Genomic DNA, 7,186 nt, shown 5'->3' with positions numbered 1-7,186 from the left:
CCTGCTGCCCAAGATCCTGTTTTGGTCACTCCTGAGATGCTTCTTAACACATTGCACTGCTACACTTCCTTCCATACTTTTGTCTTTATTGTCTTTGCCTTTAGTTTAGCCGTGGCTTTCAGCTGATGTGTGACCCAGATCAAGACTTCAGGACTCAGCAATGAAAAAATCCTCAAGGACAGCTCAGGTTATTGCTGATATTCCTTTTATTTATTTATTTTTGTTTGCTGGTTACAACAGCAATGAACACTGCAGCCAGAGACAAGCTCTGCTGTGGCTGATGGCTGCATAGACATAGCAGAGAAGGCAAACATCACTTGTTACACCTCCCAGCATTACAAGCCTGCAATTAAATCCCTTTTCTTTGACAAACTTTGTGTAAGCTGGTGGAGCTGAGCCAGCGCTGGTGCTGCAGGGACTCTGCATCCGTGGGCAGAACAAAAGGGGAGATGTCCCCTCCTCCATCTTATTGCCTGTTTATCAAGTGCGTCTTCAGCTCTGCTGGGTGCTTCACCGCACACAGCCTTAAAATGGAGCCTGCACCGTTTTGTGCTTCATCTCTTCAGGGGCAAACACACCGAGCCATCGATTAGGTTATTTTAGGATTGTGGCTTGCTGTTGCGCTGGAGGTCGTTCATCAGCAGCCAGTTACACGTGTTTCAGAAAGCTCTTCAAAAAACACAGCCACCCAAGAGCACTCCTCGCACAGCACGTTTCAGATGTGCCTTTGTGCACGAGCTGTTTGTGCCTCAGCAGCAGCTAAAGAGCCATTCGGATGTGCCGGTTGCTATAGTAATTACTTTCCTTGGGAGCTAAAATAATAGCTTGCAGCTCCTGCAACTTGCTGTTGTGTGGGCTGCCTGGAGCCAGAGACACTTCCATGTAACACTGGGGGCTGGGGAGCATTCTTGCATACTCTGAGACAGACCTTCCTTTCTCTGAGCTCACGCAGCTACTTTTGAATTTAAGCTTTGCAGAGGATGTGTTGCAGGTCTAAAGGTTCAGAAATAAAAGCTGCCTATGAAATGGCAGGATGGCCTTGCGGCTGAGGTTTCTGACGGGGGTGAAGAAGATTTGGGTTCCGTTTCCATTTCTGCTTCTGAAAGCTGACAGGCTATGGGCCTGCTCACACTGAGACAACTTCTAGTGCAGGAGACACTACATAGCAACATGTGGGGGCTTACAGGGCTTTAAAAGCACCTAAGCAACTCAAGCAGGAAGGTACCAAGCAGGCCAACCTGGCTTCATTCCACATTCTTTTTCACAGGTGAAAGTACTGGGGGGAAGTAGATACTCTGTGGACCCACAGCTCTGGGGAAGTTAGTGAGTCTATAGATAGTTTAGGGCTCCAGGCCTGACTGGGATGGCAGCCTTGCTGTCTGCCAAGGAGGCAGAGGAGAGGCAGGAGCAAGAGGCATGAGAAACAGTCAGATGCATCAAGGGGCATGGTGGTCAGGTTTGTGACTCACTGCACACAGCCTGAGTGGAGCCCCATCAACACCAGTGAGCGATGGCTTGCTTTTGCAGATGGGGAGTGGCAAAGGAGGAAGAGAAGGAGGTAGGAGGATATAGGATGAAAGGAGAGAGAAAACAAACAGGGCAAGTATTAGCTATCATCACAGTACAGACCCTGTGCTGTCCTAGAAAATTCGCTCTCAGATGTGTGCATGACTGCATTGGCAACTGGCAGGGAGATGCCAAATGGAGATAAAAGAACTGCAGACTCTGCTAGAGGCAGCAAACTCAAACAGTTCCTGTCTGAGCAGCAGCAACATACAGAGATGCAGGGAGGAGGGTGTCTGGGGAAACCACAGGACAAAACTGGGCCTTCGGCTGTACTTGGCTTATAGGCAGCTACTGATAAGAACTTGTTTCACACGTGTAGACATGTGGATTTGCCTCCCTCTAAATTTAGATGCAGCATGCACATGGTTTCTGTGCCTGCTCCGTTTTGCTGAAGTGGTAATGGGGAAAAGCTGACCTCATACATCTACCCTCTGCAACTTCGCTGAGCCTGATTTCTCCAGCTCCACCACAACACTGTCATCTTCAGCTGCCAGCAGCAGCAGCCATTGAATTGGCACGAGTTTAGGCGCAGTCAATTAGGGCAAAATAACGGTGGAGTTTCTTTTGTTTTCCTTTTCCCTTCCTTGCAAAATCAAAGCAACAGAAGCAATACTCCCTAACTCAACTCCTTCTGTTGTGGTAAAATCCGTGTGCTACTGTGTTGCTTCATGAGCCTGGAAAGGTGGATACAGTTACGCTATAGGGAAGTTACAACAGATTCACACACGGCTATTGCTGATACCAAGGTGAAATGGTTCAAAAGGTGTCGTTGAGATTTAGTCAGAAGAAAATGCTTTGCAACAGGGGCAACGTTTCAAGGTGAATCAGTAAAATGAACCTTCATACATCACACACAGCTCAGTGGCACAATTAAGCATAAGATGTATTGAGTTTACAGAAAGCTTGCTCCATATTGTGCAAATCAGGCCCCTCTGGAAGCCCAGGCAATGAAGTCTGTAAGATATTGGTTGGTGCAGAGAAGGCAGTATCTCCTCCCAGTGTTAGAGTGCGGAAGCCTCTGATCCACACCTTGGCCCGTCGAGCTGACGGTGTCGCTTGTCAGTCAGTTCAATATCCATCACCAGTTTTTCCAGCCACAAGAAAGATAGTCCACAGGCACAGCTCCATCCCTGATGGGAGGAGACATAGAAGAGCAAGGTTAGAAATAAAATGCAGTGGGAAAGCATCTGACTCTCAGCTGTTCTCTCACTTAGACACTGAACCTAATGCTCCAGTTAAGTTTTCATCATCAAAGGGCAAGACGCAAACCACATAACACCATTAAGTGTCTGCTTTAGAAATGCATATCGTTTCTGTTGATGTTCACAGGAGCTTACTGAACAGTGATTCTGGGAAACAACCCACTTCAGTAATTGAACACTGCTCATTTTTGGGAACTGTTGCCTAAGATAAATGCAGGGTCGTGAAGTCTTCTGCACTGGGGGCATGCAACGCCCAGGAGCAAAAAATGTTTCCAGAATCTCTGCCTTTGAAACAGAGTAGTTGTTTTGGGAGGAGGATGGCACTCCTGGTGCCTGAATTGTCGTGTCCACAGCTGGCCATGTAGCTACCCACAGCCAGCCATGTAGAGCCAGGCTTTGCTAAAGACATGAACTGTGTCCACTTGGTGCACGTTTAGTCTGCAAGAGAAGCTGCTCCAAGAGTATTTTGGACAAGAAGCTCTGCAAGGAAATTTCCTAGGACAGTAATGCAGCCACACATCTGCTGCCCTGCTTAGCTAACCCAGAGCCCTGCAGAGCCTGACTGCAAAGAGTGGCCGTGGGGTGGTTGCTTTGAGGCACAGACCACACACTTCTACTGGTGCTGGAGTTGTCCATCCCTTCTGGGCATGCTGACAGATGGGTGACTCAATAGCAAAAGGAAGAGATTTCAGAACTGCAGTTATTTCCTGAAACCGTCCAGAAGAAGCAAAACCAGAAAGCCCATCCTACATGAGGATGTGAAAGTTCCATTACAGCGTCTTGGAGAACATTGGGTACCTCGTATTTGTGCAGAGAAAGGTGATGTTAAGCAGAGACAGGAAGTACTGAAGAGGCAGACATGTTTCACTGTTCATCCAAGACAGAATGCTGGCAACCAGGGAAACAAGAACGGTGAAAATCAAACAAACATATAAGCAGGCAAGAGCCGTGACAGCAGAACTTTTATCTTTGGTGCTGCTGCATTAGCTCTCCCACTGGTGCAAGAGTGTCCTGTCCTCTTCTCAGTATTTTTCACTACCATTGGGAAGTGTGTGCCATGAAAGGTGAACAGGTGCTGGGGCCTCCTGTAGAGGGCCAATATGTAGACAGCTTTTGGCCAGGGTGTGTAAGGTGGCTCTTACTGATTTTCAAGGGACTGTTTGAAATGCCCAGGGCTTGGCACCGTGGATAATGCAATTTCATTCTGTACTCAGATCTGAATATTGGCCCTGAGATTGTTAGCTCAGGTCAGTCTGCTGAGAAAGCAAGCAGCAGCTACACTTCTAGATCATGCGTGTGTCTGCACGTATATATATATAGAAAAACCACAGCAGCAAGCTAAAACACATGAAAATTGAACACCAGGCCATCCAAAACACATCAGGAGGTCTACTTGTAAGATGTTTATGGATTCTGTATGTGAACTAACTATGGCTGGGCTGCCCCAATGCTGGAGCATTTAAGAATCATGTTTTTAAGTTGCAAAAGAATTTTGTTCTTCCAAAACGGAGGTAAACTTCTTTAACCATCAGACTCCAATCTAATACTTGAAGAAGCAATAAGTATCATATTTGTGATATTTTTGAAGGTGCTGGTAATAGTGCAAGGCTTGTAAATTGTGCTTTGCAAGGCAAGTTATTACTAGCTGCTGGATCTGACCCGAAACCACAGCTGCTTATTGACCCAAGTGCACATCCATTTAGGTGTTCAAGCCAGCGTCAAACATGCTGAGCAGCATAGTTTCTCTTGATAGCAAGTAGTGTAGAGCATGATTAGTGCTTCTGGTTTTTGTTCAAAAATCTTGCAATGAATGCCAAAAATTAGACGTCTGTAACCTGCTAGTGGGTTGAAAAGAGAGAGGACTGCAGATGCTCTACAGCCTAGAGATACCAGGGATAAATCTAAAGAAAATGAAGCACGAATAAAAACAAAGATAAGTCTGGTTGTTTGTCCAAGCATTGTGGTGTTTTCCCCATCCCTCTGCAGCTGAGGCAGTGGTAACTTCCAGTGTGGGGAGTAGGCAGAGCACCAGTTTCTTGCACTGTTGAGACTAAAGCCAAAAAAGGGAACAAAACCCCTGCACATTCGTGCCACAGCTGCAGATAATGAACACTGATGTAACTGTCCTCTGCACTGCTACATGCCAGAATTCGTACTCAACCTGCATGCTACGTGTCTATCTTGTGCACATAACTGAGTGAGTCCAGCAACCCTCAGTGGGCTCTGGGGCTGCTGGCAAAGGGTATGAGTTGAAATGACTAATGTGTGGAAGCTACACTAAAGAGTGTCATTGGAAAGGAGACCTGAAGCCTTGAATGCAAGAAGTCTAGCAGTGCAAATCCTTCCAGGAGCTTCCATTCACCCCTGCAAGTCAAGACCCTGTCATCCTTCAGGCTTTACTCAGTCAGAAGAGCTGAGTATTGAATGAGCAAGAACTGCAGAATGAATCCTTCAGCAGCAGAGTCTCCCTCAGCACCATTGGGTGCTTCTACGGATGATAGTCACCTTTACCAGTGTTTCTCATAAATTAGAGAGATGATCCCTGGAGGAGACACTTAATGGAGGCAACAATATAAATGAGACAAAAAAAAAAAAAAGTAGAAAAAAGCATGCTCAAAGCTATTTATTAAACAGAAAGATATGGAAGTGGCTTCTGACTCATAAGTTCCTTAAACTTGTAACTGCTGAAAAATACAAAGTGTACCTGAGAACACCAACTTCATACATCCATTTTTCTTCCATTTTGCCATGCACACCTGAAGCTGGCAGCTCCTCAGGACAGGATACTGACTTACCTGTGGTCTGGCCCATTTTTCTGCCACCTCTTCTTGACTTAATTGCAAAGTGTAGATCAGGTCCGAGCGTCACACCAGCCCTAAGTCACTCAGCCCTGCATTGTGTTGTTGCTAAAGCACTCACTTCATGTTTGAAAGTCATATCCAGACCATTTTTAGGTATCACCAGCTTGTTATCTTCCCTCTATAAATGTCACTGTTGAATCAATGAATGTTAACTGTTTTTCACTTATGAACAAGCAAACAGAAACCTTTTCCCATTTTTCTTCTGGCTGTTACTTGCATTTCCATGGCACCTAAATACAGTAATCTTAGTAATGGATGTGTAATATATTAGTACAGCAAGAAACATTGCTCACTACGATGAGCTAATAGCTTAATGCAATGCAAATTACAGCACAGGATGTAAGAAATACAAGGCAGCAGGAGAAGAGGAGAGGAGAGAAAATTGTACTGGTAAAAACATGCGCTTCCAAACTATGTTCATAATTAGGTGGTTTACATTTCTACAGGGCTTGAGGATTTTTCCTCATGTCACTGCTTTGGCCTTTATATAATTATGTGGTTGTACTTGACTATGTGGTATAAGTAAATAACACTAATTGCTTTTCTTTTTTGAGGGTAGTGGACTGAAACCATGACTTCTGTTTACCAGCTCCAGGTAATAAAAACTGTATGAAGAAAAAAACCTATTTCAGACAGTATTGGCAGCTTTCCTCTCTCTCTTTTTTATACAAAAGGAAGAGGTCTGAGAAGAAAAATAACAGCAAAATCAGGCTGCTGAGTCAGATACTCACAAACTTGCATAATGGAGATGTATTTCCATGTTTCCTCTTGCCTTTTGTATACTTGAAGCACAGAGGGAAGGACTGGTCCAAGTCTGCTTACAGTATCTTAGTGCAGATGCCTCAATGTCACAGATGAAACACAAAAGATATCTTAACATCTCCATCATGGAATAATCAAATATGACACTTGGTCAGCGAAGCAGAGTCTGTGTGTTGCATGGAAATATGCTGAAACTTGTATCTGAACACTCAGTAAATACAGATTTTGTCCAGCAGTAACACATTTCTTCATTTTCAGACAAGTGATTATGAATACACCAGGGAAAAAGCAAATTTAATTAGCACAAAAATTATCACAGCCTTTCAGTGCCATTTTCTGACCGTAAGCCTGGTATGTTCTGTGATTTCTCAGGCTGTTATTTTTTGCAGTGGTGTGGTGCAAATGTCTGCTAAAATCCACAGATTTAAGCACACAAAATTAATTTGCTTCATATGGCAAGTAAACTCTGGTGTCCAAAGTAGAAACATCAGTAGGGTACCATATGGTGAGTATTTGGATGGAAGACAAGTGCCAAGGAAAGTAAGTTTAATGTCATCACAGATGACAGTTCCTCACTGTCTGCTTGAACTTTGATATCTACGTCTTCAACCCTACAGGCTGTGTACCCTTGAAGTCATCATAAATATTTTACTAGAAATTAAAACTAAGTACAACAAGTGCTGAAATAAAATCATCAGTTAAGAAACAAAGACCAAAGAGAAAAAAGGAAAAGAGAAGGTGAGACACACTGCAGGCAAAGTTAAGTCAAATCCGTGTTCGTAGATGACTTAAATG

The sequence above is a fragment of the Coturnix japonica genome, chromosome 3 (assembly GCF_054131305.1).
Source record: "Coturnix japonica strain WE chromosome 3, WE-NBRP24, whole genome shotgun sequence".
NCBI classification, from domain to species: Eukaryota; Metazoa; Chordata; class Aves; order Galliformes; family Phasianidae; genus Coturnix; species Coturnix japonica.
The sequence above is the reverse complement of the archived record's forward strand: the minus strand, read 5'-3'. Positions refer to the sequence as shown.